This window comes from Mus caroli, unplaced genomic scaffold (genome assembly GCF_978045245.1).
Source record: "Mus caroli unplaced genomic scaffold, Mus_caroli_1 scaffold_10, whole genome shotgun sequence".
Lineage (NCBI taxonomy): Eukaryota > Metazoa > Chordata > Mammalia > Rodentia > Muridae > Mus > Mus caroli.
In genome coordinates this window covers 52,582,402-52,598,805 of record NW_028227265.1, presented here as the reverse complement: position 1 = coordinate 52,598,805, position 16,404 = coordinate 52,582,402, and the positions used below count along the sequence as shown (strand labels likewise).

Genomic DNA, 16,404 nt, shown 5'->3' with positions numbered 1-16,404 from the left:
CTTTGTCATGACAAGTGTTTCTTTAGTTTAAAATCTTCCAGCATTTTGATTTCTCCATATATTTACTTTTATTATCTTTTCTGAAAAGATGTTTAAAATATAAGTCAGCATAGTTAGCAAACACACACACACACAGAGACATATATACAAGTGCATGTATTTTTAGTGAAAAACTAACACCTTTCACTCTAAGAAGAGTGTTTATGCCAGAATTTGATGCTTACTCTTCATCATAACAAATTCCTGAACCATAAATCCAGTCTGACTTCCAACTTAAAGTTAGGCTCCTGAACCCTAACTTTGAGATTCTCTGTCAAGGTGGCAGAGACAACCTATGCTGGAGTCTCTCCCCAGGCCTTTTAAAGCGTGTTAATCCGAGTTCACTCTCAAAACTCAGGGGATCATTGTCCATTGGCTTATCGTGGGCAGGCCAGACTGGTTTTAACTGAGCAGAGGAAGTTAATTATCCTGTGTTTTAGTTGGCTCTAGGAATGAATAACCAGTTCTTGCCGCACTCCATCTCACCACAGTCTGAGCCGGCATGGGGGATGGGAAATTGCACACCAGAGTCTGCAATGCGGGGATTTGCTGGGACCGGGACTGCCTTAATCTCTTTCCCAGGTTGTTTGAACCAGTGCAATAGCAGTTAAACAAGGTTATGTAAGTGACACGTGATGTAGCCCAAAATAGTGACTGCAAACATGGGCTACTGTTGCTGGGCAGTTGTCAGCTGAGGAAAAAAAAAAAATCCCTCAAGCAAGACAACAAATGAACTTTTAAAAATGAAGATGAGATTTAAGCAGAAAGTTAATTTTAAAAAGGACTTAGTGAAATTGCCTTTCTGATGTTGAAAGTGAATTCTTGTATTGAAAACAAGAAATGTTACACATGAGGTCAGGTCATTCCAAGTCCCCAAGGGTGGTTAAGTGGAGAGGCATTCCTAATGCGGCTGGGGCCATGCCTCCACTTTAGATTCCCAAGTTTTATTGAAGAACAGCATCAGCCCAACCCTCAGACTTAGTGACATTGGATAGATAGCAAATTATTAAGCAAGATCATCTAGTTGAATAATATCTTAAGTGTTAAACCACCTTGTAACTCGCTATCTTTTTAGTGAATCTCCTTTGTAGCCTTAAGGTATAAAAAGTATAAAATTCTACTTGTTTCACACAACACGGTAAACATTAAAACTAACATAAAGGAAAGCAAGGTGGCTGGAGAAAGTTGACAAGCTTGTTGTTTCTTAAAAGGACAACCCAAATGACAACAGGAGGGGTTAAAACACGCCTCAGCTGGGAAGAGGTTTGTTATCCTAATGTTTGCATTGTCATCACCGTGGGCCAAGTCTGTAGGTCCCCTGCCTTTAATGAACTTCACATATGAGGAACTGGGAAGCCAACACCAAAATAAAGGGAGTGTGAGCAGAGGACTAGACTATGCATCGCAGCAGAGGACCCTGGGTTCTCTGTCCCTCTTCTGCTGGGGACTCTGGTTTTGGTTGGTCTCTTAATCTCTAAGAGACCTCGTAAGTGACACGTGATGTAGCCCAGACTCTGGGCAGATTGAAAAACAAAGGAGTGGCTTGTGGAAGATAAAATATCAGCCTTTTTCAAGCGGGGGTGGGGGGGGGAGTTTGAAGGCTATGGCTTTGTGGTGAGTGCAAAAGGAATCTGCAACCCGAGCCTGGGAACAGGACACAGGCATGGGCTCCACTCGGTCAGGGCAGGCCTCCCCAGAACCCAGGAGGCTGTGGACCTACTTACTCTCTGACAGAATTTTCTCCTCAGAGGGAAGAATATGGACTGAGGCGAGCAAGCCAAATATCTTTCTCAAATCTCCTTATCAAAGCAGAATGAGCAAAAGTCCTAAAGGCCTGAGATACGACACTGTGTGGCTTCCTCCTGCCAGAAGGAACCATGAAAGGTGTGTCACAACTGTCTCCATCTCTGGGGCTCAGGGTGAGGTTCCAGCACTTTGGGGTTGCAGGACCACTCACTCTTTAATATGCTTTCCCTTCCAGCAGTAAGCTCTAAGTAGAAAGTGGAATTTCCCAAATGCATGCAATGCCCCTGCTTGGCTAAGTGTCTGTTCACAGGTTCTAGTCCAGGTCTCCCCTGCTCCATGAATCCTTCCACAAAGATTCCAAGAGATGTTAGAACCTGTTGACGTTGGCATTGGAGCTGCTAGACCCTGGGGCTTTTTGTCTGATTTCTCCTGAGCACATTAGTGTTCTCTCTTACTAAAGTGTACCATCCTCCTTAGATGCCATCCTTATTGAGGAACAGCGAGGCAGGCAGCACATGGACAGGGCAGACCTGGGCTCCAGGTTCTCCCAGCATCTTCCAGTCCCTACCTGGCATACCCTACCCCCAACCCTGAACTTTCCTGCCCAGAGGCTGGGCTCCCAGGTTTTGGCACTTGGGATAAATTATTTCTCTGCTGGTAAAATGAACCAACTCAAACTAAATTAGATTATATTTAATGAAGGTTTTTTGGAAAGCTGCTCTTGGGTAATTCCCAAGGAGTGGGGCCATGGAAGTAGCCATGGGAAGAGAGAGGGAAAGGAACCAAAATGTCTGGATTATATAGGGAAGAGCCTCTGGGGAGGGGCAGTCCAGCCCCTGGGCTGGAAAGTTTGGGGCTGCGGACAAGGTATATCAGGTAGAGACTGAGGGATGCTGAGAGAACCTGGAGGCCAGGTCTGCTTTGGTATGTAAAATAAGCACCTCAGCCACTTGTCCCAGGGTCTGGAACTAAAAGATCTCCTGAGCCAGTCAGACACCAACAGAAGAGCATACTCCTCACAGTCATTTCCACCCCAGAAGTTCTTTCTCCTTTTGTTTGGTTTTCAGTATATCAAGGTCTGCAAAACACAAAGCACATGTTTAAGTTGTTTGTTTGCTTTTGAAAGAGATCTGCCTGCCTTTGCTTCTTAAGTGCTAGGATTAGATGCTTGTGCCATCATGGCCAGCTGAGCTGTGTGGCTGTTGTTGCTGCTGTCGTTGCTGCTGTTGTTGTGATTGTTGTTGTTTGAAGCTTAAGACAATTTCATACAGAAATGTTCCACCATAGAACCAGATTGTCTGGTCCCAAGCATAGTCCTGGTAGTAAACACCATTAGATGTTAATATCTGGGATGAGAATATTGGAGAGGACACTGTAGGACTGAACCCATATGAACTGACAGAAACTATGATGTCATGCACAGACCTACACAAGGTCAAGTCAGCTAAAACCCCAGCACAGAGAAGGGGAAGTGCGCACACAAAGTTCCACTCCTAACCAAGAAGCTATTTGCAAATAGCATCTGCTGGAAAAGGGGACAGCAGTTTTCTCCAAAGGGGTGACTCTGGGTCTACAACCATATTTCAGGGCAGCCCATACTCAGGAGTCGTTGCTCAACACAAAACACTCTTCATTTTTAAATGTTTTTGCTTGTTTGTTTGGCTGGTTTGTTGGGTTGATGGTGGAGTTTCTTTTTTTTTTCCCTTTCTTGATTTCTTTTTCTTTTTAATGAAAGAGTAAAAAACATGAAGTTGCATGAGTGGGGGGGGAGAATCTTAGGGAGAGGGAAATCATACGAACAAAATAAATTATAAAAAAAAACTTTTAAAGTAAATTTAAAATATGAGTAATTTTAAAAGATAATAGCTGGAACGGTGACAGTAATATAACTATAACGCCATTCATAAAACCCTTCTGTGTATCTCCCACTGGGTGGCATCTCCGTGCTGGTCTAATCTGGGATAAGTCATTAGGTAACCTTCTGTAGTTCGTGTAGCAAATCAGCAAGCAGTAGATGCAAAATAATTTCTCTGAAGTCAGTGTGTAGATCAAAGCTTCACACATCTCTGTAACTTAGAAGCTGACCCGCAAAGAAGCCGAATTCAGGGGAGAAAGTACCGACAGAAATGATAGGACCCAACACAATCTCAGGGACATGAGGTACCAATCAAAGACAGAAAACAGTGCCAAAGAAGGAGCTGATTCTAAAGGTCCCCACACAACCACCTGTAGCTTTAAAATAGAAAGAAGAGCTATAAATGGGGCTCCAAAGTTTGAAGAGGGATTTCTACCAGATAAGGACACATTCTGGTTTGTGGGCATTAGTGGTGCCAGCTTTGGAGACATTCAGCAAAGAGTTTCACGAGTGAGCAGGCGTGAGATCCAGGAGAGGATGTCGGTCTGCTTTCCATTCCTGTGACCAAGCACCCAAGATAAATTGGTATAAAAGAGGAAAGGTTTATTTTGGACTCGTGTGTAGAGAGATTTCAACCTGTGCTTTGTTTTGTGCCTGTGGCAAAGGAGTGTGTCATAGTATGGGAAGCATATTGGAGGAATCCTTATACCTGATGGTTATAAGAAGGGGGCAGGGAGGGGACAGAAGGGGAGAGGGGGAGGGAAAGGAGAGAGGAAGAGACTGGGGTTCTAATATCCCACTTTGAATTCAATTCCACAGTGACCTAACTTCCTCTCACTAGGCTCCGCCTCTTAGCAGTTTTACCACCTCCTAGGAATGGTATGAGCTGAGGAACCAAGCCTTCCACATGCGGGCCTTGGAAGGCCCTCCAGATCCCAGAGCAGAAGGGGCTTCATCGTCCAAGCTTTGGCAGGCTCACCATGCAGATTGCTGTTCAGTGCCTCCTTCTGCCAGAGCTCCAGCCTGCCTGACCCTTGTCTCCCCGCATCAACTATGCCCCTGCCTCTCTTGGAGCAGAATCTTTGTTCGGGTTGCTGAGTGGCTGTACATCTGTACATCTGTCCTCTCAGTGTTTCAAATTCTAAACATTCTCTAGGACTTGACTCAGAGGGTTCCTTCCTTTCCTTTGTTAATTAACATGCACATAGTAGATCCCATTATGACATTTTCATATATGCCATCCATTGTACTTTACTAATACTCACACTGTACCCCACCCCATTCCTGACTGGTCCCCTCTTCATAAAGGCCTCCTTCTCCCCCACCCCTTGTATAGCTGTATCTTAAAGTAACAAACATTATATCAATTCCATATGACTTATTGCATCTTCTCCACGCTCCTGACCCTCTACAATGTAAAATCTTGGAGATGATGGATGGGCTGCGTGTTGACTCCTTCAACCTTGCCTTGAGAATCTTTGCCATGGCTCACTAGAAGAGTATTTGACTAGATGGCGTAAGGCCCCTGGGTTAGATCACTTGGGCGTGTGCATGCACATGCATATGAATACACACACACACACACACACAATTTGTTGACTGCAGTTGGAGTTGAATCATGGCTGGAGATGTGTTCTGCTCACTTATATTTAATTAAGAGCTGACAGTTATTATTTGAGTTTTCTCACTTTACCTTTGTTTTTAAAGTGAACTAATCAAAACCCAGGATGAGTGTCAATACTACTACTATTTAAATTAATTTCATTTTTTTGAGTCTTTAGGCCAGATTTTACGCCTCTTGTTGATGCATTTTGAACAAAACTTTTATTGGTTCTTTCTGAATTTCACATTAAGTTCCCCAACCCCACTCATCACCCTCTCCACTTGTACCCGCTTTCCACCCTTGCAACTACCCCCTGACAGAGAAAAAAAAAATCTCATTGTAGAAGCTCTAATGTGTCACTGTGTGCCCCCAGTATACCTTTTGTCCACATTTCTTTGCTTGCAAAATTTCATTGCAATGACTCCTTGGTCTGGTTTGAGGCCTCTGGCTCCTGCTACTCCATCAGTACTGGATCCTCATGGGACTCCTCTCAGATCTCCTGTTGATGCCCTGTGTCATGGAGACCCTGCAGCTTTGGATCAGTAGGATTGACTCCTTCATACACTGCAGCAGCTGGTAGATGGGGTAGATGTTGGGGTGGGCCAACTCAAAGCCCTGGACCTGAGAGGTATCTGAGCTGGTGGGCTCACTGGCAACACACACACACACCCAGCACACCCCTCACCTGGCCAGCCCTACCATGCTGCCCAGGCAAAGTGCAGGACCTGCTATCCTGAGTGCCAAAGCAGGTGAGGGGAGGACCAACTCCCCCAGCTGCCGCTAGTGGCAAAGGGGAAGGAAGAAGAGGGATCTGAAGTGGTAATAAGTTAATCCGCTCTAAACTCCCAAGTGGACGGGCACGAGAGCTTCTCGCTACCCATCCAAACGCTTTGGATTCATGAATGAAAGGCACACACGCAACTTTAAATCTAATATGCCCTAAGCAGCTCAATGGCTGGGCCACTGCCAAACACTCCCATGTTGCTAACACCTCTGCTCCAATATTCCTGAATTATTAATTACTAAAATCTGTATTTCCTCTCTGCTACCCCGGACCCAGTGGGGGAATCTTGCCTGATTCTTACGTGCTTGTATGCTTTCTCTCCTGCAACTCTTAGGCTTGGCCTTAGCTTCCCTGTCATGGAGACTCTAAAACCCCATCCTTCCTGTGTCTCCCTTGCCCGGGACATCTGAAGTCCCACCTCTGTCTCCCAGCCCAGCCAACCTTATTTACCAATGAGGACCTGCTGGGGCAGGGACCATCAGCATCTCACACCCAGACATGTGAATTCTCACATAATTTGGGAACCCAATTAACATAATGTAAGCAATAAGCCAAATCCATAACAGGGATCTCTCCCTTGAAGACAGCACCTAACAGACAATAGGCAAAGCCAGTGTTCCCTCACTCAAGCCCTCAGGGCTGGCCCGCCCCCTACCCATCCCCCCAGGATCAGCTCTACTGTGCTGCCCAGACAAGCCGCAGGGCCCACTCCCCCAGTGCTGCAGCAGGTGAGGGGCTGGGCCAGCTCTCCTGCTCTTAGGACTCCAGGGTCCCAGGTCTTCTGCCTGCTGCAGGTGGTGAGGGGTGAAGGGGAGGAGGGTATCTCTCACTCATCACACCACTGCATGGTGCTGTGCCACTTTCCTATGCTATAATATCATCCAGCTCTACCCGAAACGCCAGCAATGCGGGGCAGAGGGGCTCTCCCAAATACTACAGCTGACCAGGGTGGGGTCAGCTTGCTGCTCTCATGCCCCAGGGCCAGATCTTCCTTGATCCCCAGGTTAGGGGTGGGGCCAGTTCTGATAGCAATGTCCCCAGACCCAGACCAAGGATGTCCATCTGGCTGTTGGTGGTAACAGTCCTCTGCTGCTGCAGGGCTACAGACCCAAGTGTGGACCCAGCAGCAGCACAGGCCAGGATCCCACAGTCCCAGGTCATCAGCACCTACTCACATCAGCTACCTCACTACCCTCAAGTCTCCAGTTCTGCATGTTTTCACTGTGTCCACATCCTTCTATTTCTCTTTCATTTCCATTTCTCCACCACATACTTGCTCCTCTTAGTGATGGCTGGGGTCTCTGACTGTCTGGGGTCATCACAGGAGTGGTCTCAGGAGTGCTATAACACACCTGTACATTGTGGTGCCAGGCAGGGGTTATCTTGGGCATTGTCTGTCCCAACCCTACTCTGTATGACGCCCTTCCTGTCTGGACCTGACAAGAGCCTGTCTGGGGCCCACAGTCTCAGATGGGGCTCTTTTAGTCTCTGGCTGGCGCCTTGCCCCTGAGAGCAGTGTGGGCCTGCATGCCAGAAGGGTATCCATCTCAGGCTAGCTTTTTTTTTAATTCAGGGAGCGTTAGATTACTAATCATTCAGATATTCCCAGGTCAGAACACTGAATGTAGACAGAGGCTCGCCCCTCTCTGCCATGTACTGATTCACATCTGACATAGAAGCCACACCTGTACCACTGTATTGCCTCTAGGGCAGCATTGTTGAAGCCTCCTTGCTTGAGCCCATATTGCCATTTACCGTTTTGGCTGTGATGTTTCCATTTTATAGTTTAGGAGACCAAGACTGAAACATAAAGCATTCTGAGTGAGGATTTTCATTCCGCTGTGGCTGAGTCCGCCTCTGAGCCCACAGGCTTTGGATGCAAAGCCAATCCCTTCCTGCTCTCCTCCCCATGGCCTTCCAGCCTCTGCCTGCCCTGTTCTTATGTTACTCTAAGACCCTGTATCCCTCAATATTTTTCTTTTTTCTCTCTCATTTGGCTCTGGGTCAAGAATAGCACAAAGTTGGTCTTAATTTTGTGGGGGGGGGGGAAGAGGGTGGCAAAGATAACTTTTGTTGCTTTCTATAATTTTGGAAACAATGTTTCCTTTTAAGCACTGCCTAAATTATCCTACAATTAAAAACAAAACAATTTTACAATTTGAAACAATGCAGAAAAAAATAATAGCTTGTATTTTGTTTTTTCTAAAGCTCAGCTTGGTTAATTTCCTTTGGTTTCTTTTCTGAGTACTCAAGTTCTGGGTTTCCAGTCACTTTTTTAGCTTGTGCTACCCGTGCTTGCCGATCCCAGCATCTGGATACTCCATCCACACTGGCCCTCACCTTGGAAGCCTTCTGGAACCTAGACTGGCTGCCTTTCCTCCCAAGCCTACCACAACTGCTGGCATCACAGACTGACCAGCCTCACTGAGGAAGAATACAGCCTCTGTGGGGCAAGAAGGTTGGGCCCAAATCAACAGCCTCTGAAAGATACTCCTGCCTTTCTGGCTTCCTTCCTTCCTCCCTTGTTCCTTCCTTCCTCCCTCCCTTCCTCCCTCCCTCCCTCCCTCCCTTCCTTCCTTCCTTCCTTCCTTGTTCCTTCCTTAGTCCCTTGCTCCTTCCTTCCTTCCTCCCTTGCTCCCACTCTCCTTCCTTCCTTCCATCCTTTCTTCCTCCCTCTTTCCTTCCTTCCTTCCTTCCTTCCTTCCTTCCTTCCTTCCTTCCTTTCTTAGGCAGATTTTTTATTAGATATTTTCTTTATTTACATTTCAAATGTTATCCCCTTTCCTAGTTTCCTCTCCAAAAACCCCCTCCCCCTATCCCTTCCCTCCTCCCCCTACTCACCAACCCACCCACTCCTGCTTCCTGGCCCTGGCATTCCCCTATACTGGGGCATTTAGCCTTCACAGGACCAAGGGCCTCTCCTCCTATTGATGGCCGATTAGGCCATTCTCTACTACATATGCAGCAGGAACCATGACTCCAACCATGTGTTGGTTGGCGGTTTCATATTGCCTAGGCTGACCTCAGATTTGCCATATAAAAGAGAGAGAGTGGGCTTGGATTTCTGAACTTTATGTCTCTGCCCCCCAAAGGCTAGGATGAGCCTCCATACTTCCTTAGAGCTCATTTCCCTAATGGTTATAGTGTGGAGGGGAGTTCAGCAGAACACTGGAAATGGAGCCAAACCATATTCCATTCTGTGTATCCTTTGTAAGCCAGTTACTTAGGAGTCCTGGGTGAGCATTCGTTACTATAGTTCTGTGCCTGCACAGTATACTGCATTAGCCTGCAAGTTATTGTTGCTAAATCCAAGTATTACTACTCAAATCATCCCAGTGGTGGCAGCCCATCCAGGCTACCCGTCCCAGTGTTCTGGGTTTCTGAATGAAAGACACACACACACACACACACACACACACACACACACCACAGCCTTATATTTAATATGCCTTAACAACTCAATGGTTGAGCCACTTCTCAAGCTCCATTGGCTAACACCTCCCCACCAATATTCCCGAGTTATTACTTACTAAAATCTATATTCCATCTTTGCTGCCCTAGACCCAGTCTAGATGGGAGGGCTGAGGCCACTCTTCCCTGGCTCTTACATGTTGGCTGGATGGCTGTCCTGCACTTCTCAGGCATGGTAGCTACTCCTCTCCTGGCATGGCAGCTCTCTTCCTCCTCCTCCTCCTCCCTCTGTCCCTTGCTCAGGAATCCTAAAAGTTCCACTTCTGTCTCACTGCCCAGCCATTGGCCACTGGCAATAAGACCAATCAAAACCAACCAGGGACAGGGACCCTCAGCATCTTATGTGTGGACATGAGGATGCTCCTGCAATTTGGGGGACCCAATCAACCTAAGTAGCATTAGACTAAATCCACAAAAAGTTGCATATGCTGTGTGCACATATTAACTTAATAATGCACTACTTGTACACTGATTAATTCTTCCAACATGTATGCATCATCTGATTCCCAAGCAGTGTGTTGCTTATATGCCTCTAGGTTCTTCATTTAGCACATGGGCCATTTTTCCAGAGTGCTCTGCTATATGTTTTGTACAAAAGTATATAAGAGAACATTTTGGAGTAGTCAAATCATACATATATGAGATGATTTTTTTTCCCTCTGTTTTGTGGATTTTTAAAAACGTGTATGTTTTGAAATGTTGTTGATTAGTATCTACTAGAAAACTACAGGGCATCTACATTCTCCTATAAACTTGTAAATTATCTGTCTTGTAATCGTAGGTATTCTTGACCATGCAGGTTTATTAGTGTGTTGATACCAATGGAATGGTGGTAGGATTTTAAACTTAGTTGGGAATCATGCGTTACATTATTTATTGAAATAACCCACTGATCTTTAGATCTCCCTCAAAGAACAAGAGAATTTTACATACTGGTTACTCTTAATAATAATTTTAAAAAAAAAATTTACTGTGTGAATAAATACCTCTTGGTGTCATTAAAATCAATTTGGCAAGAAAAAAATCAGTAATAGTATTTTTCCCTTCCTTTATGCACCACTAAGGACCCCCACTCCACTCACCCACCACCCACCCCATGTGTTTCCTGCTTTTACCACCACTCTCTGGCCCCCTTGTGGTGGAATAGGATCACTGCACTGGACCTGAACAGTGGCTGGGCTGAATTTTCTAAGGTGCTCTGTGGTGTCCCTTGCAGTGGCCTGACATGTTCCTCTACATGAGCTTGCTTGTCTCTTTCTTGTCCTTGATTATTTCATGAATTATTTACTTGAGGTTTAGTTTCTCTTCTCTTATAGTTTCTAAAGGTAGACTCTTAGATCTTTAATTTTATACTTTTCTAATATAAGCATATAAAACTGAAAATGCTGTCACTAAGTGCTGCTTCAGTTGGGTTCCACAAGTTTATGTTATGTGTCCATTATTACTGAATTTAGAATAGTCAGCTGTCTACAGTATATTTCTTCTTTGACACATACATTACTCATAAATGTGTTGCCTTCTTTTCAATGGCATAGGTCTCTTAGTTTTTGCATGTGTTTCATTTATAAATGGCTTTATATTATCTGCATAACTTCAGCCTTTTCACAATTCTACCTCAGATTTTCCTACATGTGCTTGAAACAAAATACTGTGCAGTTGGGTGACCAAAATGGGGATAGGTGAAAGTGTGTAATAATAGTGTTCAAATCCTATGTTCCAGCTATCTACATAGTATAGTAGCTGCTTTCCTGGTTACTGAAACTTTTCTATATTTTCAATTATGTGTATATCTTTTTGCTTTCAGTTTTTATTTGAAAACATATGTGTGTATGTATGTGTGTGTATATATATATATATATATATATATATATATGTATATATATATATCTTCTATGTATTTGGGGTTATTATAATTCCGGTTTGATCAGTATAAAATCATATTCTGTATCTCTAGCAGTACTCTTTAAAGTTTTAAAGTTCTCCTTCTCTGATATTAATGTAGTCACATCAGCTTTCTTTTTTTGTTGTTGTTGTTGTTGATGGTTTTTGGTTTTTGGTTTTTCGAGACAGTGTTTCTCTGTGTAGCCCTGGCTGTCCTGGAGCTCACTTTGTAGACCAGGCTGGCCTCAAACTCAGAAATCCACCTGCCTCTGCCTCCCAAGTGCTGGGATTAAAGGCATGAGCTACCACTCCCGGCCTTTTTTTTTTTTTTTTTTTTAATTTATGATCACACTGTCGCTGTCTTCAGACACACCAGAAGAGGGCGTCAGATCCCATTAAAGATGGTTGTGAGCCACCATGTAGTTGCTGGGAATTGAACTCAGGACCTCTGGGAGAGCAGCCAGTGCTTTTAACCGCTGAGCCATCTCTCCAGCCCAACACATCAGCTTTCTTATGCTTACTCTTTGTATTGTATTTTATTTTTCCACATTTAATTTGTAATCTCTCCATGTTTTTATGTTTAAAATACACCTTAGCACATACTGCAACTTGCTTTTAAAACTAGTCTACCATCGTTGACTTTAGACCATTTACATTTAATGTAATTTATTCTTGCTTTATATCTTTGACTTTTTTTTGCTTCTCATATAAATTGTTAATTGTTCACCTATTTTTCCTTTGTCCTTCTTTGAATTAATTGTTTTAGTATTCTCTTTTATACCTCTAATGTCTCTTAAACTAGATTTGTTATTATAGTGTTGTACCGTATATTATATAGATTTGCTTCTCAATGTGCATCAGACTTTTGGTTACATGAAACACAGATTTCAACTCTCCAACTCAGAGATTTGAAAAAGGAACAGTGAATATACATTTCTAATGACTTCTTAGGTGATGTTTATAAAATAGACATCATAGTTTAAGAACCATTGCTAAAGATTATATAAAAGACATATTTTTTATTACCATAAATTACAGAGAATTCATCTATACCATTTCAAATATAACATTCAAAACTTACAGCAGTGGAAGTTTTAATATCCCTTCCCATTCTTCATGCCATATTGACAGGTGTTTTGTATATGTGTATTTTGAAGGTCTCATAATGTGTTTTATTTTCTAACAATTTTCCCATGTACTTAATATTTTCAATTCTTACTTTTCCTGTGTGCCCAAATTTGCAATAAGCATTAATTTTCTTAAACATGAAGAGCTTTGTTTTTTATTTTTTTACAGTGCAATTCTGCCAGTGACAAATTGCCTTAGCTCTTGCTTATCCAAAGGGGGAAATATTCATTTCTCCTTGATTTGGAGAACTAATTTTAAAATTCAAGAGCGATAGTCTTTAAAGATACACCACAGTGTCTTTCTAGCCTCAATTGTTTTTAATCCATAATTGTATTAATTTTGAGCGTTTCATACATTGTAGTTTGATTATATTGACCCTCCTCCTCCTTCCAGGTCTACCCTCCACCCAAATTAAACAGCTCACCTTTATGCTCTCATTGGCTGCTAACCTGGCTCATGCCGGCTCTCTACCCTTGGGCATGTGGCCATCAGTGCAGTGTGTTCAACTTCCCAGAGGCCACAACTAAGGAAAACAAGCCCTCTCTCCCAGCAGCCCTCAGTTACCAGGAGCTCCAGCCCAGTTGCTTTGATCAAAAGCTGTTGTTGCTCAGCCTTGCTTGTTTTGTGTGATGCAGTCTCCCCACCACATCCAGATGTTTTTACGAATTTTATCTTTATATTTATGTTTCTGGCATTTGGCTGTGTCCTACTTTGTCTCTATCTTTTGACATTAGAAAACTAAATTTGAACACCTTCACATATATTTCTCTGCTCTATCCTTTCTCTTGTTCTGGAACTGTAGTTACACATGCTAAGTAGTTTGTGCTATCTCACATATTACCAAAGTTTCCTCATTTATTTTAAAATTATTTTTGTCTTGTGTTTCAGTTTGAACAACTTTGGTTATATTTACTTCTTTCATTGATGCGTTCTTGCTGAACATCCAGTATCTTGATAATTCTAAACAATAACTCTTAAATGCTACACATTTCAGTTTCTAAATTTCCATCTGGTTTTGCTCCTTTATCTGTCTTCATTGCTTACTGGTTCTACATCACTTAGCTCTTGTTCCCTTTTTTAAACTCATGATAAACCATATAGAGTTTAATTTTAATTTTATTTTATAACAATTCTTTGATATACGTAGAATTTTACCATTTATTTAAGACAAAAGCAGAATCTGGATTGCTTTATTTAATAAAATATTAAGGCTTGGCTGGACATTTGATATTACATTTTTTCACAGCCGATTTCTTAGTTTAGATATTATTAATGTTGTTACCTCTCATTTCTTTACTTTGTACAGTCTTTTTTTTTAATATACAGTATCTTCCAGGTGCTTCTAATCCCATCCCTTAGGTTATTTATAAAGCACTTTCTACTGACTTATTTTTTTTCTATCGACTTTGGCTCATTTTTTCTATTTGTTTGTTTCCAATGTTATTGCAATCTGGTTATTCTGAAGATTCTGGGTTTTGCTACATTTCTCTAAGAGATCATGGATTCTAATCTACTAGTGAACTAAATCAATGGCAGATCACATTGAACTTTGAGAGCCTTTTGGTGGGGGGCATCTATTTTGCCCTAATTGTGAGGTATGGTATTCCCTTGTAAGGCCTGAACCTTTGAGATTTCAAACTAAAGTCAGAAGTCTTTGAATCTCCTTAACTTTGTGGAATTCAAGCTCTGTTCTCCTCAGGTGAGCAGCCTCTGAGACACCTGTCCCTCAGTCCATCCAGCCTTTCACCACACTCCCCTGTGTGCTTTCATGTCTTATGTACACTTCTGGAGCCTCCTACTTACCTTTCCAGTTCTTTCTCCTTCCATCTCCATCTTTTACAACAGTCCCAAAGCCTGGTTTGGTTTTGTTGTTGGTTTTTTTTTTTTTTTTTGCTTTGTTTGTTTCTAGACATCTTATACTACATGAGTCACAACGCTGGGTGGGGTGAGGCTGGTCAACCACAAAGCCTTGCTTAGAGGGTTCTCTTTTTAGTAGTCAATTTCCCTCCAGTGTCTTCCCTGCATTTGGTCACTCCTAGGCACCTTTAAATTCTCCACCCCACCTCATTCTTAGAAAGTTCAAAAGTATCTGCAGGAGGCTTATCTGCTAAAAGCTGGCATGTCATTGCTTAAATGTAGAACTACCCTCACAGTTGATACGTAACTCAGAGAGAAATCATGTTTATTTTTTTCTTAGTTATTTGGCTTTCATTTTAACCCAAAATTATTCCTATGTCCCTATCTGCTGCCTAGTATACAGCTACTAGTTTCCATATAGGCATCTCTGAACTTTGATGGGAACCTGTAACAATGGCCCCACTTGCACTCTCCTAACCTGTCACATAACCTTAAGATTAATCTTCCTGAAGCATGACATTCTATAAGCAGAAATCTGCAGAGGCACCCCAGGACCTGCTGAATGACTGCTGAGTAGTCCCTTAGTTGTCATTCCTGGCCACTGCTCCTTGGTCAGGATTCTGTTTGTCTACTTATGTTAATATTTATGTATAAAATTATTTATCCCACATAACCTAAGAGGTGACTTCTTCTGGCCTTGCTATCTTAACACAAGGAGAGCACAGTATTTTCAGAAATCCAGCTCTCCTCTCTCTCTCTCTCTCTCTCTCTCTCTCTCTCTCTCTCTCTCTCTCTCTCTCTCTCTCTCTTTCTCTCTCTCCCTCCCTCCCTCCCTCCCTCCCTCCCTACTTCTTGTCAATGTAACAGGAACTAAAGGATGAAACACAAATCACACATTTGTGTTAAGTGCAACCCAGATTTCTAAAGTGTGAGCTAGAGAGACAGCTCAGTGGTTAAGAGTCCTGACTGACTCTCCAAAGGACCAAGGTTCGATTCCTAACACCCACATGATGGTTCACAAACAATAGTAATTTCAGTAATGGAGGCTCCAGTACCCTCTTCTGGCCTCCCCAGGCACCATGTATGCAGGTGGTGCACAGAAAGACATGCAGGCAAAACTCACATACATTTTTTTAAAAATTGTAATTAGATTTTATAAATCTTTAATGTTTGTACAACTACAAAGTATGGAAGAGAATTGTCTGGAATCTATTAGAAGATGTCTACAGTGGTCTCCTGCAATTCTGTCCGGTCTGTGGCAGACAGAGACGCCTGGAAGGAGAGCATCCTGCAGCTGTTATAGGATCTTGTATCTTTAAAGCATGCTGATCATATATTCATCCTGGCCTTTGAAAACCACTCATTCTAAAAACAACAGAGAAATCTTCCTTGTCTGTGAGAGATAGAGACATTCCTTGCTCACTCTTATATGCCAGTGGGGCTTTCTTACACTTATTATCATCTATAGAAATGAAAAGGAATTGACAGCCCTTGAGACCAGTGCCTTATGCAAGTCTTGTTGCCTTTGCACAATAGGTGGCCCCCATAAATCCTTGGTAAATTGAAATAAATTAAGATTACATTTTGTTATTTCTTTAAAGTTTATAGTTGACTTAATTCATTGTGAGTTACAGATGAAACCTGCAGCTGGGCATTCAGTCTCATCCGATGTAAAAGGCACATAATGCCAGTTACCAATGGAAGTTCTTCCCAGTAAAATGAGAGTGCTTTACTCAAAAACGCTCCATTGTTTATTATTTCCAAAGAGCACTTTCCACATGCCATTAGACGACCAGCAGATTATATTGCCAACTGCTCTTTAGAAAGCCCTCTGGCCTTGAGGAAGGCCAATACCACCAGGCTTTCTGAATTGTGATTCTGTGCTTTGCCACATTACCAGCTCCAGCTTGTGTTTCCTTTGGAAAACAACAGCTGAAGCAACTGCCTGGCCTGCATGGTACGCTTGTCCTAAGGCTTCTATAGACTTCTACAATAGTAGAGATCTGGGCTTTTATTTTAAAAGAAGAAACTTCTTTATTA

General features: G+C 42.8%; 1 protein-coding gene and 1 pseudogene across 4 annotated transcripts in view; one reads left to right on the top strand and one right to left on the bottom strand.

Annotated features, from left to right (window-relative positions):
- The window catches only part of Nr3c2 (nuclear receptor subfamily 3 group C member 2), a 348,267-nt gene that overhangs the window by 233,980 nt on the left and 97,883 nt on the right, over positions 1-16,404 (top strand). The window lies entirely within an intron of this gene.
- LOC115031834 (small nucleolar RNA SNORA17) lies at positions 7,603-7,741 on the bottom strand (annotated as a pseudogene).